Source organism: Sylvia atricapilla, chromosome 12 (assembly GCF_009819655.1).
Source record: "Sylvia atricapilla isolate bSylAtr1 chromosome 12, bSylAtr1.pri, whole genome shotgun sequence".
Classification (NCBI taxonomy): domain Eukaryota; kingdom Metazoa; phylum Chordata; class Aves; order Passeriformes; family Sylviidae; genus Sylvia; species Sylvia atricapilla.
The window spans coordinates 15,604,267-15,626,766 of NC_089151.1; the positions used below are offsets into that span (position 1 = coordinate 15,604,267).

Genomic DNA, 22,500 nt, shown 5'->3' on the forward strand with positions numbered 1-22,500 from the left:
ATTGTGGGCTATTGGGCAAGTGATCTATGAATTAAAAAATTCTTTAACAGTTTTGAAGAAGCTGTTACAGTTTATTGTGTCAGTCACACCTGCCTTTTTAGTCTGTGGCCTCCCTGTGTGCTCATGACACTGGCACAGGCCCTGGAAATGAGGTTGCCCAGAAGAGGCACAGGGTGAGAAAAGGGCTGAGCAGCACGAGAAAAGTCACAAACAAGCTGAATGTGGATTTTGAAAATTTGAATTTTATAACCATCCCAAATAAAGTTCAGAGCAGTGTGGCATCAGGGCTCTAGTTCAGCCTGTTAACAGCCCAAATTTCATTAAATCCTCTCTCTAAGATTTGGCTTTTAACAAAACTTGAAAGTGCATGCTGGGGTTGGATTACAGCCCATCTGTAGTAGTCTCTGCCATGGGATTTATAAAGCTGTGATTTGCAAGGCCGTGACTGGCAAAGCTCTAAATTCTAACCTTAAAATCAGCACCACAGAGTTGAGGAGAATGTGCAGTCTCAGTTGATGCCACAGATAATTTCTGTGCTGAAAATTTATATCAATTTACTATTAGGTTGCAGTGATTAGTGAGTTTCCTTTTATATTTTACTAATAAATTGCTGAAGGAGTGAATGGTTGAGATATAAGATGGTGTGTGACCAGTGTGAATGTTCCAACACAGCAATGAGCCTCTAATGCTGCTCACCAGGGAAAGGAAAGATCATTTAGAGCTGTGGAAAGGGCAGGTGTCCACCACTGAGAAAAGAATGGTTCTTTTTGGACAAAGATGGATGAGCAGAGGTGTGAGACCAATGCTTCTCCAAAAATCTGGACCAAAAAGCATGTGGTGTACCTTGTGATGTAAAGCTTTTGGCAAAATGAGACTTGATCCATACCTGCTCTTGTAAATAACATCAGAGAAAGAGGCTCTGTTACTGTTCAGCAATTTTTGTGCTTTGCCAAGGGGGAATTTTGAACATGGAGACTGGTGAGAATTGTGGATTGTCAATGAACTAGTTGCTCTGGCATTGTGGACAGAGGCTGGGAAAACAGCAGATGTTTTTGCCCATGTGTGAAAGCTCAGCCCTCCTGACTCTGAGAGGGAGGTGGCAGTGCCTTGGGGCTTGGTTGCTGTGAAGTCACATGCAAATTTATCCTTCCTGAGAGTGGTCTGCTGTGAGCTTCCTTACTGGTTCAGCCCAACAGTTTGCTACAGAAACCCTTTTAGTTGCAGTAAAATACATATCGTTCTCACACTATTTAAAAAAATTACCTTTTTTCATATGTTGCAATATAATATAGGGTCCAAACAAATGATAAACAAAATGTGCTTTGCCTCTTTTTCTGTGATATGTAACAATGTGGAATTAATTTCTTAAGGGATAGTGAATATGCATAATGTGTTTTGATTTTATCAGATAGGATGGCTTTGGAGTTCTTTTAGGGAAGCCCCCATTTGCAGAGCAACTCAGGAGTCTAGGTGTGAGAATAGCCTTATTTAAAATAAATAAAATGTTCTAGGGAACCTGTTGGTAGCCCAGCTGTTGATTGAACACCGTTCTGCTGTTGTATGGTCATATAGATGGCTTCCTGTGATAAATAGGCTAATGTGAATCACATTTTACATAAAATAGGAAAAAAAAGGAGTGCATTTTCTCAATGAATTAACTCTGACTTGGTAGTTGTACTTATTAAAAAAAAAAAAGTCTTTAAATAAACCACTTAACTCTGAACTTCGAGAAAACATTTTCTTGTTCCTTAAAGCGGCCCTGTTCCCATGAAGTTGCGTGTGTTAAAGGTGTTTGAACACAGGCATAACCTTAGAGTAAGACAAAAATATAAAACATCTGTTTCAAAAGAGGATTCATACACTCTAAAATGACTCAATGGAACTCAGATTTCTAAATCTTTGGCTCAGTGATATGAAATTCTCCAAGCACCCAGGCACCTTAGGCAGGTGATTGTCCTTGTAAGCCCAGGTAGTTCTGTATGTACCCAGGACTAACACCTCCTTCTGCACATGTCCAAAGCTTCCAGGTTTTGAGTAATGGACCTTAGGGCTGAATGCAGGATTTGGGAGCTCAGCCAGATGCATAACAGATATTGCAAGACTCTGATCTTAGATGAGTGCTGTATTGGATGTAGGTAGAAGTGCTTTGTTTAATCAGGACTGTGGCACTCTAGGAAATTCTAGAGTGATCATGTATGTAATTCATTTTGCTTCTGTTCAGCATTTGTAAGTCCTGTATATTAGCCAATTGTGAAATATTTGGAAAACACATCATTGAAAGTAAGATTTCACATTTGTATTTTCCCCTAAGTGTATTTAACTGTTAATGAAAGCCATGGGACTGAAAGCTGTTGAGACAGGAATCTTATTCAGGAGACTGGAGCTGTAGTGCTCTCTGACTCATTTGATCCTCCCATGTCTCCTTTGGGATTCAACCATTTTTAAAAGGAATTACAGATAGCAGTAGAAGAATAGCTTTGTCACTGACTATTCATTCCATGGTGTTTCAACATAGGGCACAGATTAATGTAATTTATTGTGTTGAATTTTGTTTTCTGGACATCTGTTCAATATACCCAGACTCCTCCTCTATAAGACTCTGAGGAGCCATCATTTGGTGGCAGCTAGAAAACATTGGGCTAGATATTCACTGGTGACTTGGAGGTATAACTCTTTATGCATTGGATCTCCAGTGCCCTGAGCTATCCAATTGTCTGTGTCAAATAACCCCAATGTGCCTTGTGTCAAATATTACTGATGTCACTATTGACATTGTGTCAAAAAATGTCATACCTAATGTCTGTCACTGAAGAATGGTGGCAGAGTCAAAACTTGACAAAAACCACTTAAGGACAGATAATGGAAGTAATGTGCATCTTTCTTGTTCCCCTAACAGGGAACCAAGTAAATTGTGAGTGTCTGTTCAAATTTTCTTATGCGGCCACATTTCGTGTTGTATATTTCTAGCTGCAGAGATTTTAGATTTGAACTTCTTCAAAATATTGGTAAGCAGAGGAAGTTATTAAAAATAAACTTTAAATGGCCTCTGTTAGCAGCACAGCTGCAACTTGTATAGAACAGCTCCAGGTTGGTCCAAGGCAGGAGATGGCTTTAAATACACAAGTGCAGTGAGCCCAGAGACACTGGGCCATGAGAATCACAGAGGAGAAAACAGATTTGATGGCTCTCATTACACTTCCCTATATTGTCTATACTGCATATATAATTTATATTCCTTTAAAGTGTTAAAGCTTTTTAAAATTTGAAATTCATGATCACGTCTTCTGTGATGTTCACTGGTTTTGAGAGAAGGTGTTATTCCTATGGGTACTTTCCTTAAACTTTTCTAAATGGCTTGGTGAGGCTAATTCCTCTGGGTCTTCTTACAGAGTTCTAAAACTTTAAGGGTAGGATCTCTTTGTCTCTGTGGATGTAGCCAAAAAATACTTAAAACTGCCTCCAAATAGAGACATTTTCAAGCTCTTTTGCTTATGAGAGTTATGGGATAATTTTAAATACCCTGATGCTGATTTGTAGATTTTATTTTTAGGACCTGGGTATTTTGTTTTTAATTAATAGTTATATCTTGAGTCTCTCTGGCTCATGGAATCTGTATCCCTTCAGAGGCTGCATCAGGAAGTTCTGCTGTTCTCAGACTGGACTGTGAGCAGCAGCATCTGGAAAGAGTTTGGCTTTGAGCAGATAACTTTAGTCATTCCAAAGTACTCCTGTTAAGTAGTAGTAGTAATAAAAATAAAATTATAGTGAACTGTAAAGCTACATTCTACTCTGCTCCTAAGCAACTTCCTACAGTTTTCTCAAGCAGATGCCTCATGTTGCCCTGAAAGCCTCTGGACTTGTGTGAAGGAATGTCTGCTGGTGCTGCCCAGGCAGTTGGTGTGATTTGTTAGAGCCACGAGGTCAAATCGTCCCAAGCAGTGGAGAAATGCTAAGAGGCAGAGCCTGATGTGTCCATCAGAAGGCTGATGTGCTGTGAGCTGGTTTGGTTTTGCAGAGCTTTTCAGGAAGGGAAGGAGCTGGATGCAGACAGTAAACATCCTAATGTCTGGGTCAACACACAGAATCAAACAGTGCTGGGCTGCTCTGTGTGTACCTGTCCTGTGCCCTACCTGGACTGGCTGCTGCTCAGTGCACTGGGACTGTGAACCACCTGGTGCTGGAGTCCTGTGGGGGTCCTTAGACACATGATTATGGTTTTTAGAGAGCTCTGAATTTTGAATCTATACCAAAGTTATGTTTCTGAAACATCTTTGCCTAGAACACAGTAACAAATAGAAAATACAATGCTCTCAGATCAGGAATAAAAGCTGGGCTGCAGGAAGAGTAAAATCCTTCAGTAGAAATACACAGGAAGGTTAAAAAAAAACAGAGGCAAAGCATTTGCCTAATTATCAGCATAACTGCATGTAACAAACAAGGAATAAATCACTTTTTTGGCTTCATTATGTTAAATTAAAAAATCCAGTCTTGGACATTTTACCTCTGAAATATACAGTATTTTCAACTTCAGAGCTGCCAACATTTCTCAAATAAGTGAAATGGCTCAGGTGATATTTAAGATGATTTTGTGTGATGATGAATAGCTCATTTACCATCTTACATTTAAACTCAGATCACATTGAAATGTGTGTTTGAAAGTCTGGACGAGTACATCTGGACTCACAGTCAGATTGTCTTCAAAATAGCAAACAAGGATCTTCCAAAGTTTTTATGGGAGGTTTTGTTATCCAGATCCTGTCCCTGAAAGGTTTCTTCCCACTTACAGCCCTTCATTGCTTTGAGTGTCCCATGTTCCCTCATCACAATAGACATCATCTGTTAGGGCCTTAAAAATAGGCTTATTTTGAATTAAAATTAACACAGGAGCTTTTTCTGATGTAGTCTTGGCCTCAAAAGTGACAAGCAGAGGAAACAAAGAAAGGTGCTCACCTCTACCTCTGTAGATCTTGGTTCCCATCTGAGTAGTGGTATGGAATAAAAGGGGAGAGTTTTCTTTTCATCCTTTAAAAATTGCAGAAATTTGAAAAGTTTTGTTTCATTGGCCAAAATTGCTAAGGCTGTTCTGTTTGAATAAATAATATGTACTTTGAGATTCCTGAACTCTTCTCCTTTTGGCACTCAGATGCAATGATGAAGTTGTAGTCTAAATGCTTTCTTCAGTTAAAAAGGGGAAAAGGACAACAAAGGGGTGTAACTCCAGCAGGAGCTGGGTGACTAAATGTGTTCTACCAGAATAACTGAGCCTGATGCTCAGGATATTCACTTATCATGTGTGAAGCTAAATCCCTGAATTACCTTTTCAGAGCCAAGCATGAAAGTAAGCCTCTCCCATTCAAGAGGAATTTCCTTATTTCATCCCCCTTAAGGTTCCTGTGGGTCCTTTGTTTTCCTTTTTCTTTTTTTCCTGACCACTACTTTTGTGAAATGCTGGTAATGCCTATTTGTTCTCTTCATTGTAGGGCCTTCTGCATCTGCCTGCTCTCTGTAGCAAAGGCATGAATTCTGAACTTGTAGTAATTTTAAAAACATTAACTCCCATAAAAATAGTTAATAGCTGGACTTCACATTTGACAAAACACTTAGCACAGTCAAGCAAGATGGTTAAGTTTGTTTAATACACAAATATAGAATGCTTTTATCCATTTAGTTTAAAATACTCTTCCTCCTATTTGGCAGTTTGCTAATGAGAATACCTGTATAACAGTAATACTTTAATGGTATTTACTAACATAAATATTTGCTTTCTAAAAGCAATGTTACACAAAATTCCTGAACTGCAGTCTAAGCAACTGCTGGAATGTTTGAGGTAAGAAACCTGACCTTTGGGGAGGATCAACATCAGGAAAACAGAGTTTCCACTGTTTGTGACTTGTGTCCATAGTGAAGGGCTTGGAATGGCAGGAAGGTGACTGACACACTGTGTCACTGCTGAACCCCGGTGGAAAGTTCTTGTCTTTATAATGATATTGGTAACAGACAATATTTTGCATGAAATTCAGCATATCCTTGTACACTCAAAACAGTTAGTTTGTCAAGGTCCTTCTGTAACAGATAAGGGAAAATAAATAGAAAGAGACCTTCATTTATACTAAATGTTAGGAATTGCAAAACCTGTGTGGAAAAGAAAAAAAATTTTGAGTCATCTGCTGATAAAATTACATTAACTGCAGCTTAAAACAGAACAAAACAGTCTTCTTTGAGACATTGTCTCTTCCACGTAAATTCTGCTCCTTCTCCCTCAAACTATTTAGTTGCCATCCATTACTGCCAAGTGCTTTCCACATGTATCCTGATATGTGGTGTCCATGTGGCTGCAGTTGGTGCTCGAGTGCCAGTCCTGGGGCACAGTCAGAGCAGCTCTGGCTGGGGGCACAGAGGGACAGCCATGGACAGGACAAGGGTGAAGCCTCTCCACCCCTTCCTCCACTGGAGGCTTGTCCAGGGGGTAGGTGAATATACAGAAGTGTTCTAAAATAATAAACTCCCACAGGTTTATTCTCAGAAATGCAGGAGTTTGTCTGGTATATTCAGGTGAGTGCTGACAGGAGACTGGGGCAGGAACAGTCAGCTGCTAAGATTTTTCCAGGGTGGGCTCACATTTGAAATCAGAAATGAAGATGCACTTTATTTATTATGCCACTTCTCTTATTCTATTTTTTTTTTTTTTTAAGGATTTCTTTGCAAAGGGTCTTCTACTCTTTTTTCTTCTTTAGCAAAGTACTCCTACTTAGCTTATTTATTTTTCAGCTTTAAAACATCAGCATTTTATAGATCTGAATTTCACAATGTGAGGATGATTGCTACGTACAATTTGCAAAATTGTGATTAACCAGCCCCTGTTTCGAGTCAGTTCTCCCTAATTCACAAAAGGCTTCCAAGAATAGTCTGCACAAAATTCAGTGTGCAAATTGTAGGGCAGATTTTTAGAGGGCAGTTTAAAGAATGAAGTCCTAAGGGTTTTATCTATATTTATATCTCTTGTTAAACCAAACTCTTATGTAAATGTTACAATCTGTAAATAACAAGCTGAGCCGTTTTCTTAAAGGAAAGATTGCATCCACATTTTTTGAGATTTGGCAAAATTATTAACTTGCACAATAGACTAATATACAAGTATATTTGGAAGCAACTAACGCTAGCCTGTGTCTTCATCTGTATTTTATGGATATTAAAAGGTTTAAGAATACATAGACCTTTCATTTTCCTGTAAAAATTGTCTCAAATTGAAAAACACTGCCCTTAGTGATGGCTTGAAAAAAATGGAGATAGCTTTTGTATACTTTTACTTTTTATAGCCATTAATGTTGTAGTAAATCTTGTATTATTGTATACAGTCTAGATTATTCTTCATTCTTTTGCCTTTGGACAGGAAAGAAATTACTGGCTTCCATCAGTGTTATTGGCAATCCCCATATTCTGACATCTGTTCCTTTCTAAACATTTTACCAACCTTGATGAAATGTAGTTTAGTGTTAGAAGCTGACTTGAAGAAAAAATTGGATGATAAAAAAATAGCATTGATTAAACACCAGAAGTAATTTACCAATGACTATCAATATTTTGATGGCCATTGCAGTTTATTGCAGAAAAGCTAGACATCTTTTAGTAATTTTAATCATATATAAATCTTTGAATTAAACTGAATAAATGAATTCTCATTTTTTAAACAGAAGGATGAGAGACTGATTTTACTCTATTTTAATCAAACTCTTTGAGCTGTAGTCCTGAGAATGTTTGGGGCATATTTTACAGATGCCGTGCAACGCATAACTCCCCAAATTAAAGATCTCAATTAATATTTTCTAATACACAGTGGAGATGTCATTCCTGATGCTGCCCTTTCCATGGAGCAACCTTGGGATTTTCTCACTCTAGACCAGATGCTGGAGTGGGGGGCACTCCAAGGGGCCTCCATCAGCAAGGGTGGTGGGTCTCTGGTAAACCACCAGCTTCATTCACACCCCACCTTTATTAACCGTGCTTCACTAAAGTAAAGCAGAGCAATAAAAGATAAATGATAATTCCCTCTCAGGTGCCAAGCACAGAGCAATTATGGTGTGTCTTCCCCACTCCATGGGGCAGGGAGCTGCAAGAGGAGCCTTGCAAGAGGTTGTTGAAGGCTGGGGCAAAAGCAGGGGTGAGTGTTTCACTTCCAAGGACTGGAACAAGTTAATTACTCAGTGAAGGAGGAGGTATGAACAGTATCTTCTTGGCAAGGGAAGTATGTGGGAAATAAATTGAAAAGGGCTACTAAAGAGTGTGTGTTCTGATATTGTGAGAGGTAGATATACAAGAGGATGGGAAGGCGTGATTAGATATTTTCAGAAGCACTTAGCAACAGTCTCGGTGGAGCTGTTGAAATTCATGGGATTTACTATGGACTGGTGATGGTTGGGAGCAGAGTTTGGGCAATGCTAAACTACAAGCCCCATGTCCTGTGCGTGGATCCTCCTTGCAAGGTTTTCAGTGGAGCTGTACTACTTCAGAAGGGTGAGGAAGGCACGGTTCTCCAGCACTGTGTGTGTCTATGGACCGTTGAGGACAAAATGAAATTGCAATTCTTGATGAATTCACTTTCTAACACCGAGATTTTCAAAGGTGGAATTACTCCTCTAGCAATAGGGTCTTAGAGGACTCCCAAGCTAGTTTTGGATTCCCTTATCTTTGAGAGAAACTTGAACCATGGAGGGTTCAAGGTAGTTTCTAGGCTGTTGGAAGGGAAGGGGATTTGATAGTTTTTTTTCTCCATTTTTGAGAAAATTTTAATTTTAAGGAAAATTTTCCTAACATACCTCCTTTGGAAGCTTCACATTTATTATCAAAACAGTTTTCCTTTCATTTCCCAAAAGTCATGTATGGTAGGAGTAACGGAGTGGTCTAGGTTAAAGGGGTGTATAAACTGACAATTTTTGGATTCTAATACTCTGTGCTAATCATAAAAAATATCGTACATTTCAGCCTGAGACCTCTCAGCATGCTTTATAAATTCATTCAAAGATGAATGAATTCTCACAGTTCCTTGCTGAGGATATTTAGTAGAGAAAATAAACATTATAGACAAAATGTCACTTTTTGAAACTGCATTGTTTTTCTTAAAACAGATTTTTTTTCCTTTTGAAAAGAGGTTGGATTCAACTGTGCTTACACATGTACCTACCAGGAGTGCAGTCTGGTGGTCAGGAAACTGTTCTGGGAAGTGGGATGACCCAGGTTCTGATGCTTGCTATTCCCAAACCTGAGTGTCTCAGAGTTAATGTACAAAAACAAGAATAAAACAATTTCTGTACTAGTTAAAGGAACTGCATTTGGCTCTGCTCTGATGTAGTGTGTTCCTGTAACCACCATGAGACAGAGATCTCCACTCTATCTTCTTCCAACAAACTAAAGTCAACATCTAAAAATTATTTTAATGCAACTCTGAAAAACAAACCTTTTGAATTCATTAAAAAAAATTCTTGCTCCCCACCAGAAAAAACCAAAACAACAACAAAAAACCCAAACAAACCCACAAAAAAAAAAAAAAAAAGAGAGAGAGAGAGAGAGAGAGAGAGAAAAAAAAGGACAGAAATCAGAGAGACATGAAAGAAAATTGTCATTGTGTGGTCACATTTAGTACCTCCTGTTCAAGCAGGGAGAAACTGAGAGGAAGACTCAGTTGTTGCCAGCAGGAGTCTGAGGTTGGCCCCGGCGTGCCGACTATGCAGGGCCATGTTCAGGCTGGGGGTGGCTGCCCTCCTGTCAGACCTGGAGTGCCTGGTGGCCTTCCCCTACCCTCTCCCAACCTCCCTTTAACATATGGTTTCAAAGCTGTTGACGTTCACCTGCTCAGATATCTGTACAAACTACTGGTAGGAACTACATAAATATCTAACAGATGCACGCGCTCACCCTGGGATTAATGCATTCTGCACTCGGACCCGTCAGCATCACACCCCTTCACAAAGGCATTTTATTTTTTCACTTGCTCATGTGGTGTACACCTGTGACATGCTGGCAATGCACTTGCTTGCAGTGAGAGAGCCCCTCAGGTTCAAAGCTATCCTTATATCTTTGTTCCTTTATGCGTGAACCTTTTGAGGTTTTCTCTTAGTGTTCAAAAGGCTTGAGCATGGCATTACATCTTTAAAACCTCTCCTGACCCTTTTTTGAATATGCTGAATATAAAAGCAGAAACAAAGCAAGGAGAACTAGATAAATAGATGCAGGGAGACATCATAAGGAAAAAAAAGCTCTCGAGCTTGCCAATATTACTTCATGCTTTTTATTGCAAACCTGTAAACTAACAATAGCCCACCACCTCACACAGCTGGGTGTGCGAATTGAAGGTGTGCTGAATGTGTGGGCTTTCCAAATGTGGCACAATAACTGCAACACCTGTGCTAAACCACTTTGCATTGATTTTAGTTTTTTTACAATATTTGCAGTCCTTCTCTTTTTAGAAGTCTGTAGAATGGGGAAAAAAGAAGACTTGTCAGGTTTAGTTTCAGTTTTAAGACTTATCTCTCAAGGTATGATGGACCTGTTAGAAAATCATGAGGATTTACCATGTATACCAAACCATGTAGGATTGAATCTTAAAGCAGAGGAGAGATTGTTCATCTTGTCGACCCAGCTTTACTTATGTACATTGGCTTTGGCTAACAGGCTCCTCACAGCCCAGTCCTGGTTTGCTTGGTTGGTTGGTAGCAGCCAATGGTTCAATAGCCAGTTACAGCAACAAAATGGTTAAGAAAAATACTAATTGTCTGTAAGTGTATATCTTAGGGCACATCACTGATTTAAAATTATTAATATTCAATAATTCATGGTTGTTTAATGAAATGACATCTCAAATCAGAAAAAGTAGAAGTGAGATATTTCTGTAACTTGATTCTCATCACTGCAGAACCATGTAGTTACTATCACTTCTATTATTACCTGATATCATCGATTAGGTTTAGTGTTATGTTTAATGTTAAAATTGAGGCATAAAAACAAGATGCTTTTCACTGACAAAAATTCACTATAACATTCTGGGCTATGAATCTGAGAATTATAAAGATGGGCATCACTGCTGAAATCTAAGCATACCTTTTTGGTCACTTTGTCAGCAGTATAAATGGGTCCAAGGGTTGCTCACAGGGCTAGTTAACCTTTTCTCCTATAACAGCAGCTGAATTTGAGGTTCTTTTTCACCTAAGTACCTACCAATTTATGTCTGTAATTCCTATTAATTCTGAGTCGCACTTTCTTATACTGTTGTTACTCGAAATGGAAAATATTGGTTACAGTCCAAGAGAAAAATTTATAGCCTGTCATTGTAGCCTTGTGCTATTTCAATATAATAATACAAATGCATTCCCTCTTTGTGATAAGTGTATTTTTCCTTTTACTTTCTCATGCGACGTTCAGACCCTTTCCAGACTTACTTTGTCTCTGTGATCCCAGAGATTATAAATTCTCAAGGAGCCTTTAAAGATATTTGTTACCCTTTAAAGCAAGGAAAGCAGACTCTTGTTCTCTGCCACATTCAGGCTGAGGCTGTAGAAGGCAATTTTCATCTTACATAGCTAAAAGTTGGGGCTTGTGGTACTTCCCTGTTAGGTCACCTTATAACCTTGTGGAGATTTTCCTACATTTTCTATGGGAAACAGAGCATCCTCTAATGTTAGGGAAGGTAGAGAAAGTTTTCTGGGCCAAATCAAATTCCTGTTGATGTGTTCAGTGAGACAGAGATGGGGCTTAGGAACACAGAAGTGCTGCTTGTTTTAGAAGTGAGAAGGAGACCCACTGGAAAAAAAATTCTTTCCAGTAATCAAGGGAAGATGGGAGTCTCGCAGCAGCAATGCGGACTCCTCTAATTACCACTTCCAAGTTATTAGCATCTGGAGCCCTTTTCCCCTTTCCTATCTAGCAATTATAGAGTGGGATAGATTAGTGTGTTGCAGAAGCCAGAGAGTGGACTAAGTTTCTCTCTGTCGGCACTTGGTTGGTTGCTGAATTTGATACTTTTAGCTGAAGTCCAGGGTTTTTACCTGCCCTTGGATCCCAGGCTGTTTTCTTCATAGATAATGTACATTCAAGGACCACGTAAATTGTTTATTTACTTCTCTGCTCCCTGCCCCCACCAGAGAAAAAGAAGCCCATCTTAAAAAGCCAAAGAAAACCAGGCAGACACATGTTTTGCACATGAAGAATCACGTCTATAGTAAAATGGGATCCATATGTGTGCTTTGGATGTGAGCATCAATGCTCAGTTTAGCTTTGCCCACATGCCAGGGCATATGTGCTGCTGCTGAAAGCTCAGAATTTTCTTGCTAAATCACACACAAAATTTGAACTTGAGGTTGCATTAATGTCATAAGTTCATAGTTTTCTGTTGTTTCTTTCCCCATGTATAGTGTCCTTTGTTTATAACTCAAATCCTCTCAAGATTAAACTTTAAAAAGACTCTGTGATTTAATGGACTTAGGATCAGATTCTAACCTCCAGCGTGAAACAAGCCTGACTGTAGCACTCAATAGCAATAAAGGATTGTTTGCAGTTGTGAAGCAATGACCGCCAAACATTATTCAGAAAAAAGATGCTGGGACTAATTTTTGCACGGATGAAATATTCAGATGAATGTTAAAAAACTGCGTAACAATGGATGGTGACATACATAAAGGGTAAAAGAGAAATTACTATCATTCCAACATAACGCTGCACTAACTTTTTTCTTTTCCCCACAACCATAAATATCTTCACTTCAAGTTAGCATATTTCTTTATATAAAGTCTTTTTCTATCTTGTGCATATGTCCTGCAGAAGGATCTGGACAGATCGAAAACTGTCCTGCTTGAATCTGTTTACAGTTTTCAAATTTATAAAAAGATAATTGACTTTTCAGTTCATCTTCCAAGTTTTGGACTTGTTCATGGATATACATTAATTATATTCTTTCCTTGCATTTTCCTCCAAATAAGAGCTATCTTGTAAGTTTAAGATCAGATCTTTGCTGTTGCTCAGGTACTTTGTACTCCTCTGGTAGTGGAAAACATCTGTGACTTCCTTGGTCACCAGAGGGTTTGTAATACCTTCTTTAGACAATCCTCAGGCAAGTGGCAGCAATAGCAACAGTATCCCATCCCATTTTTCCCTCTGAGGATATGCTGGGAGCAGGGGAAGCAGCCTGTGACTCTGTGATTAGTTCCTGATCTGGCCAAACGTGGGGAATTGACCAGGGAGCAGTTCTGAAGCTTGCTCTACTGTACGCCAAGTTGTTAGTGGGGAATCTGAAAATTATTTTGGAGACCAGTGCTATCACATCTCAGTTATTTTCAGGGAATAGGAAATGCGGTTCAGATTTTAAATATGGAAATACCCTTCCTGTTTCTGCACAGAATTTAGATGTTTTGGGGTGCTAAAGCTGTGTAATATAAACAAACCAAATTTGAAAGTAAGTAATGCTCCAAGCACAAAGGGGTAGAGGAGGGGAGAGCTGTCTTTGTGGCATTTATTTTCTTGATTCTCTATCCTTGTCATCATGGTCTTGATCCTGAAAGATATAGCAAGCTGCTTGCTACTAGCACTTTGTTATATAGTAACTTTTGAACCTTCCTTCTGGGGTTAGGTGATCAATTGCTTTGTAAAGAAAACACGGTGTTATTTCAAAAGCTGTGTTTTATTTTAATTTATAATTGTCTCCACATCAGTCTCCAATCTGGAAGCTTGAATTGACCACATATGCACACTGACTTGCATGTGAAAGATCTGTGACAGCAGCCACGTGATGCTTCCATACCATAATTATTCTCTGTATCAGGCTCCCAGTCCTTGAGAGATCTGAAAAATCTACAAAAAAGGCAGTTTGAGGTGAGTACCTAGGGGAGTCAGAACTCAGCTCAGATTTTTATGTCATCAATAAATAGATTTTTTAAAAAAGGAAAGGAAGTGCCTTTAAGTTCTTATTGTCTTACTTTTGTATTAGAAAGCAGTTTCTTAAAACGGTAGACCCACAGAAGCAATGCCAGCAGCTGGAAATCTGGTCCATGTGAGTGTTTTCGTGAGTTGTTCTTGCATCTTCCCCTAAATGTTCTTGTTAAGTTTTGTGGTTTAACAATCATCTCTCAAATTCTTCTATGGAATGTATATTCCCCTCATCTGTTGCATAAGAAATCCATATGAAGATAAGAGGGTTTTGGTTTTTCAGAGGGGAAATGGTTAAGCTGATTTTACAGAAGTGCTATTGCTTGCTGAAAGTACATGTATAAAATACATAGAAATAGCTTCATTTCCTATCAGGTGACCTGAATATCTTATCTATAAATATGTTATCTAAGAAACATATACATATTTTCATATCTAAGTTGATCTTTTAAAAACTTGTCTTGACTCCATAAGAAATCCATACTTATATACTTTAGGTAATAATCGTTTCAGCAACAGTAGATCCCAGGGAGTTTCATGGGACTGAGCAATATGTCAGGACTCTAACTGTAAAATGCACTTGAAAAGAAGGTTAAAGGAGGTCAATCCAGGAAACTTTTCACTTGACCAAAAAAAAAAAAAAAAAAAGGTAAAAAAGAGAATATTATGGCTGCTCAACAGCCAGATCCCAGGAGAGCCTCAGGTGGGAGTTCCCTCCATTCTGATGAGGATGTGCCTCCTTGCAATGGCATTGCAGATAAATTCACAGAGATTTCTTTGGAAAGGCAAACACCAGTGCTTGCATGAACTGGCACAGGAACCCCTGGTTTCATACCCTGCCCTAGAGAGTAGCAGCCCCGTTGTGAACCCACAGGAGCCCTCTGGCAGGGCACGGAGCCCCACAGTTGTGCTTTGCAGCCCTGGCCAACTGCAGCCGTCCAGGACAACATCAGCAAATCAGTGGCTAATAAAGACAGGCAGCAACAGCAGCAGCAGTGTTGGCCTTCTCCACGGCAGGGTACCACAGATGTTTCAGATAACAAAGTGAGCTTCGCTGACAGAACATGTGTGTAATATATAAAATAATGGGAACCGAAGGAGGGGGGAAAAAAACAGGCCACTCCAATCCACCCATGTAAAAATGTTTTTTATTTATAAGTGAGCAGCTGAATACGAATGTTGTCTGCTCCCATAGAAGTAAAAAAACAGCAGGCTGATGTGGATGAGAGACTTCACATGGTTTCCAGCAAAGTAGACTGTGCATTGACATCTTTTTCTTGTCCCTAGGGTGGGTCCAGACCTACAGCTGGGGCAAATCCATGCCATTTTATTTTCTAGCAACTATACTTTTTTACCTCCTCTGATGATATGTCTGTGTTGTGGCTGTGGGGGGATCATGGTAAAAGTTTCCTGTGTAACTTTGTGGAATGCTGGACAGTTTTTGGACAGGACCAACTTTACCAAATAGTTGCTATGCCAAGGCTTTTTGCAAGGTGGACCTGAAATATACGGTGATGATCCACAACTACCTGGAAAAAAATTGTATGAGCCGCTCTCAAGTAAGATAATTAGCTGTGAACTGGAAGAATTACAGCAGAAATCCCTGTTTTTATGATATAATAGGCTTACCCTCTACTGTTCAAGTGTCCCAAAGTAAGAAGATCAACCTCATAGTTGAGGAATCCTTGGGTGAAGGAGAATTTCACAGGTCTTTTCTGCACTGGTCCCAGGGGCATGAACAAGGGGCGTGAATGGGGCACCCTAGAAATTGCAGGGTCACCCACTGTTGTAGTTGGTGAGAGGCACCTCTGTGTAAGGGCCCCACGTTGACTCTATGTGGTCTGCTGAGTAAAGGTTTGTAAAGAGGCCAGGAAGGTAACCTGGAATGCCTGGTCATGGCCCTCCATGCCTTCTCCATGTCTGTGGTGCATGGCCAGAGCTCAAACACCACGTGAGAGCTGCCCAGGGGGGTGCAACTTGTTAGTCTGCTTTTGAGGAGTTACAGACAATGGGATTCTGCAGGGTGGAACAGGAAGCTCCTATCAGAGGCTAATAAATGTTTCCTTGTAAAATGGGGAGATACTTATGTGAGTCCAGATATAAAGTGAAAGTAAGACAGGCCTCAGAGGAATTACTGAGGTAATAAATGTACTTACTAGGGCAGTGTGTGCCAGAGCAAGACAGAAATGGGCTAAGACCAGAAGAAAATTAGAACCTCAAGTGCAAGCTGAAGCTCAGTGGTCAGATGAAATTCAACTTTTTCCTCTGGGAAAAGAGTATCTGCACTGACTTGATTATCTGGGATTGGCGTGGCCAATGAGAAGAGCAGCAGTGCAGGATTTCTGCCATGTGTCCTGCTTTAAGCAGTAAGACATGAACACAGAATATGGTAACCAGCTGAAAGAGGATTTGGCTCTCAGCATATGCATATTTTATGTACAGATTGTGCTGCTGTAACTCCAGCACCTCAAAGGGTCAGAGGCTGTCCATGTGTCATTATTGCGGCATTGCAGCGTGGCTGAAACCCTCTGAGACTGCGAGATCTGTGGTTTGGCCCAGCACAGTGCCCCTCTGCATGAGCAGGATAGAGTCGTCTGAGCTGTGAGAGGTGAGGGCATAGCACCACTCCCAGTAAAATCAACTCGAAATCAGAGGTGTATGACCTGCAGGAGATGTTTTAGTGGCTGAAATGTAAAAATGTAACTGTGGGTTGGGAAAATTGCTCCAAAAATCTTGTGGCTGTATGTGTGTTGTGGTCACTTTATCAAGGTTTATAATTTTAGTGTTTCTCTAAAGCCAGGTATATAAAAGCAAATTCCTTAACTACATAATAATAATAATAATAAACCTGATCATTTTTAAATAAAGTATTTTTTTCCTTCTCCGAGCAGCATCATATAATTGAGATCCACCTTGAACATGCCAAGGTCAGAATTGAAGACACAGAATATGCTCATGAAGCTGCCCAACAAGATACCTTTATTCAGCCAAATTGGAAAACTTGTGTGTAACCCAAAAGATCAGAATAGAGTCCTTATTGAGCAAGGTTAGGAGGGATAGAAACAATCGGCTTATATAGAGTATTTTTACTTCATAGGAATGTGGTTCTGATTGCTGAAAATGTATCCTTTGCATGAAGTACAAGCATAATCCTATGCCTACTTTGCCCTTTGAGTAAAAGTATGCTTAATAGCAATTTCAGGGGAAAAAAAATCTATTTAAAGCCTGTTGAGCAGAATATCCACTTATAGAAGGAAGCTATAAGTGAATAATGTTAATGGAGTTCTATTTTGTAAAATGCATAGGACAACTAATAGAATCAAGCTCCTGTAACAGTGAATGATTGAATTACATTTAAGAGAGTACCTAATTTATGACCTTTAAAGATAGTTTTGTCAATCCTAGACCACCTTCACACAAAAGTTTTTTAGAAATCTCATCTCTCACTCTATATTATGGTCAGAGGATTTTTGTGTTATTGTATGTCAGTAGTTCCATTAAACATTTAAGTAGGCTAATTACTGAAAGAAAAAAAAATACTTTCTGGAGAAAATTATTACACCTGTTTATTAGTGTAGAAGAAGTTCTTAATCTGGGAATAAATTTTGAACAATAGTGATGAAGGATGACCTGACCCAGGACCTCCTCAGAAAAAGAAACTATAAATACTAATTTTTAAGTGTTTTTTCCTCCAAAGAGTGGATTTTTAACAAGTAGAAGTTTGTATGTAACTTCCGCCAATCACCGAGATATCACGTACAGGAACATGAAGTTTTATACTCCTATCATTTTTTTCCTCCCATTTATTTTTACAGTATGTGTTTGTTTTATTGCTGTGAAACTCTGATTCAGTGTTGTTTTGCACAAAGGAAACCCTCAAATTTACTGCACACTTCATTAAAACTGTTTGTACTTTTATCAGTTTTGAAGAGGCTGCTCTTGCAGTCATTTGATGCTGGTTTTTCCTTGTACTGTTTGGGAAAGTCAAGTGAATTTGAGAGCCCTTCCATGGAACATTGGAGTTTATACAGAGATTCTGTGTGGGAATGCCCTTCCATAACTGTCCTTTAAGTTTTACATCATTCCTTAAAACATCCTACAATTTTGTTAGTTTTGTGCCGGAGGGCTCTGCCTGCTGTGGTGTCATTGATTGCTCGTCCTAAAAGAAGGCAGAGAACAAAGGTGGAATAAACTGCTAATCTCCTGGATCAGCCAGATGTTATTCAGTGGTATATGGGAATTTAAGGCACCAATCCTTAAGGAAACGGGGTGCAGAGAGTGGCTGGGAGGCAGTCACTTCCTTATGGCACCCCACTTGCCAGAGTGCTGCTGTGTCATGCTGCCTTAAATGTGGCTTTTAGCTGCTGGGTGCAATGGAGCCCTCTGAGGAGCATCACATTTCCAGAGAGCTACAAATGGAATTGGTTACTTTAAGAATGCAATAATTTGATTAATTTTTTGTTAGTTTATTTTTTGAAGAATCAGTCTAGTAAGGAAGACCCTAGCACTTTATAGGACTTGCTTGTTCTCTGTGAAAGCTCTGTGCTGTAGCTCTGTCTGAGGTCCTATTGAGGTAATCTCAAAATTCTTACTGCTGCAGAATCAGAGCCAAAAGGGCTGGACTGCACGTGTACAGCTAAGGAACAGACTAGAAAAAGGATGTGAAATTTCTGTGACTGATCATACTTATGGTTCTATCCTGTACAATGTAAAGTCAAAAATGTATTGTTTTACACAGAAGCTCCATTACAGGTCAGGCCTTTTCTTAACCAGCCACTTGAGAGTGGCCCCACTTGACTCCCAACACAATTTACTCTGACCATTAGTTAAGGACTGTTTCTGCTCTGTCTGTGGTGTTCCCAGCTCCATATGGTGGTAGCTTAAGGCTGATCTAAGAGTAAACAAGAAGTGCAGGGTTTTGGTCACACAAAGGTGTGGGACTCAGTATATAAAATTGAAGCAGAGATTAAATGCAGGGGAAATAATCTGTCCTTATTTCACATCAAATATGCCAGGAATTGGAGATTAGGTCTCACCTCTTTTTGTTGTGCTTGTTGATTCATTATTTCAAAGTAAAACTCTTTTTTGGAGGGATTTTTTGTTATTTTATTGTTACTTTTCTGAGAATGAAGTTCCTGCATGTTCAGTATTCATAACAAGGAGAGATTCTGGCTTTGCCCCAAAATGCTGACAGTCTTGATACTTTTACAGTGAACATCTCTGGAGCACTGAGGAAGATTTTTGGAGGATGAGAGGGAATGTCAGGCTAAAGTACCGTAAATAATTTATAGACCTCAGATAATTGTCCTGTGACAGCTCCCAGTGCTTCCAGTTTCTCCTACCACCCCTATTTTCAGCTATCAGTTATAGAATCTTGACTTAATATTGCTAATTGCATAGTAAACAGAACAATATTGTTTGCCCCAAGACAGATTACCATTTCTCATTACAGAATTCACATAGACCACAAATCATTGATACCATCTCCACCAGTTATAATAAAGTTTATCTTCAATCTGATAAAAAGCATGTACTGAATAATAACTGTTGCTCTTATTGTAAGTGGTTTAAAAACATGCTTTTTAAAAAGCTGGGTAGTTCACTGAAGTTGCAATTCTCCATTTGCCCTAGCCAAGAGAGGTGAGAGTTGGGGACAAAAATGGTCAGATTTCCAAGCATGACTCTGTGGATGCAGCATGTGGTGGCACTTGACAACTGATGAACCTCTTACTGTTATCACAGTCAACTGAACACAGTCAGTCCCACTTTCCCTGCATTTATCTGTATTTGTACTTGAACCCGTTGTTCAGTGCATTATGGATTTGCATCTTTAGCTTATTCATGGCGAATTAAAGTGCACTGGATGTTGTAAGAAGGTTTATCTCTTCAGTTCAAATTCTAGAGGTCCTCCATGGTCTGCAGGTTTCTGCCTCAGTCGTGACATGAGCACTTGCACCTGCAGGGGTGAAAGGACAGGCACTAAATCCTTATGCAAAACTGACTGAAAAAACAGGTTCATTTTACGTATGTCCCACCCCTATTTATGTACACTCATAGATGAAAAAGAAGTAATTTAGTTAGACACAAACCACCAAAATCCATAAAGAGGATATTGTGGTAGGAGTATGGATACTGCAATACTTTCCGTTTTAGAAAGGTATATTTACAAAGGTAGAAATCTTCCAGTAGTGCATTTCAATCTGTCCTGGTGAATTTAGATACTCCTTATGGATGTTGATCTTTTAGCCCTGTATGTTTTTATGTCATATATGCTGAGATGGAAGCAATTGCATCATTCTGTGTCATTTTGAACAAGACTGGCCCAAGCATTAACTGTCACAGCTGAATTTTGCATTTTGCTACCTCCTTTCATTGAGATAAGGCTCAGACAGCAAGCTCAGCTCTAAATACAAACTTCCTCAAAGCCTAGCTCTGCTTCTGAATCAGGGAAATGTTAGTTTGGTGAGAAGTCCTAAAATCTGGAGCCAGTTTTAAAGTTCAGTGATTTCATAAGACAACTGAAAATATTGTGCAAGTCCGTCAGGATGTGAAGGGGTGTGTGAAGTTGTGATTGAATCAGGTTCTAGTATAATTCTGTGGGGAAGCAGGGATTCAGAAGGATTCTTTCAGAGTTGAACCCCAAACTCATTAAAATATTACAATAAAGTAATTAATGCACATGGCCACTAGACACTCTTAAAATGTAAATTTCACAGCTGTAAGAAATTAGATTTGTTTAAAAATAACAGAAGGCTCAAGTACATATTATTGAGTAAAAGCCTATAAAATTTCAAACTTGGTTTTAAGGCACAAGCTTTTTTTTTTTTTTTACTAGCTTATTTACTTCAGCGCTAGTGTTCAGAAACTGAATTCATTGCCTGCCTTTTGCCTCTGAAGTTGTAGTTAGGTATCAATGCACAGCTGATTAGTTGGAAAGTTTTCTTATCAGAAGGATGGACTTGGAGAACAAGGCTAAATTCACAAGGAGCCCCATCTGAAGCCCATCTTGTGTTGAGGAGGTGCAGGCCCAGGTTCCCTGAATGCCTTGTTTGCACAGCTGGGGGGACAGGTAGGAACAGTTGTTGGGAATACTGCTTTTTCACTCTACGTGTGTTTTGGCAGGCATGAGCAGTACTTGACCTCTAGGAACTACTCAAAGTGGTCAATGCCTTCAAATCATTCTGTGCCACAGAGGCCAAGAAAATTAATGTGGCTACAAGGTTCAGAAACAATGGAGCCTACAGGTTTTTCAAGGGATATAACATGTGTCTTTTCAGTGCAGAGGCCCAATTCCAGATGCTCCAACACTTTCTCACCCATTAGTGTTTACAAACATGGGCCTGACTATACTGCAAGGAAAGACTTTGACTAGCATTTAAATGTTCAGCAGTGTATTTCAGTCCATTTCCATTTGAAGCAATGCTGAAATCCAGGACTCCACCTTGGCCTCTTGGCACACCAGCTTCAGCAGAGTACTGAAATGGTTGAAGGAAGGAATTCCAGTCAGAATATGCTCCAGATGAATCCTGTTGGAGATCCATTTCTAAATGTATGCTACGTGCCTAACTATTAAAAAGTTCAGATTATGACCCCTCTAATGTTATTTTAATGCTAGTTTTTAAAATGTAATTATAAATCAAATTGCATTTGAGATCTGAAGCTGACAGTAGTGAGCTGGAACACTCTAAGAGCTGCTTTAAAAATAACCCCTCTCAAACTTTATTACTGGTTTCAGAAAGGGAAGTGCAAGTGGACTGGCCAGATTCACCCATGCTGTTCTCATCAGCAGACAGGACAACTTGCTAAGTGCCAGTTGTGTTCTGGTTTACAGAGACATAACACGGGAGCTTTTATCTTTATCTGGAGATTGCATTTCCAAAGTTTGAATCTCTCTCTTGAAGCTTAAGTAGAAGACACAAGCTTATTTAAGTCATGTTTCCTCCTTTTTTTCTCATACTTTGCCATAGTGAATTTCCCTGAAGATTAAAACTTCTAAAACCTGCACAGTAACCAAGAAGCTGAGAAAAGCAGGACATTATTTGGCAAGTGCAAAATTTTGTGGCAATGCAAAACAATTACAGGGAAGAAATGCACTTAGTGACTGTTGTGCTGGTCAATGCTATCTGTATGAATGTAGTTAAAAAAGAAAGGGCTGGAAAAGATACCAGAAGGACAGACCTGAAAGAATGCAAGCATTCAGCAGGGTTGAAATGTTCTGTTCAAATAATGGCTATAATGATTTTGGTAACTTCATATTTCTTTTTCCCCCCTTTTAGTAAATGTAAATGTTTGCATTAGATACTCCTGTAACTTGCCTAAAATTAACTAATCCACAAAGACAGTGCATTAGAAACTATAGGATTTGAATTTCCATTTATATAGGTGTAGTTTAAAGGGGAGGAAGGGAGGGAAGAATAACTGGGTAGGTAGATCTGAACAAACAAGTCACATGACTCCTTAGGTACATTTTGGATTTTTTCTTTTCCTGTGAATGTGGAAAGTATTTATTCAGTAGTTACTTACAGAACTCTTCAGTGAGTAATGCATTTTAAAAATCTTTATTCCTAGAGTTTTTTGTTTAGATTATTTATA

The 22,500-nt window shown here is 39.2% G+C and overlaps 1 protein-coding gene across 1 annotated transcript in view; it reads left to right on the forward strand.

The window, feature by feature from the left end:
• The window catches only part of ZNF536 (zinc finger protein 536), a 232,536-nt gene that overhangs the window by 78,290 nt on the left and 131,746 nt on the right, over nucleotides 1-22,500 (forward strand). The window lies entirely within an intron of this gene.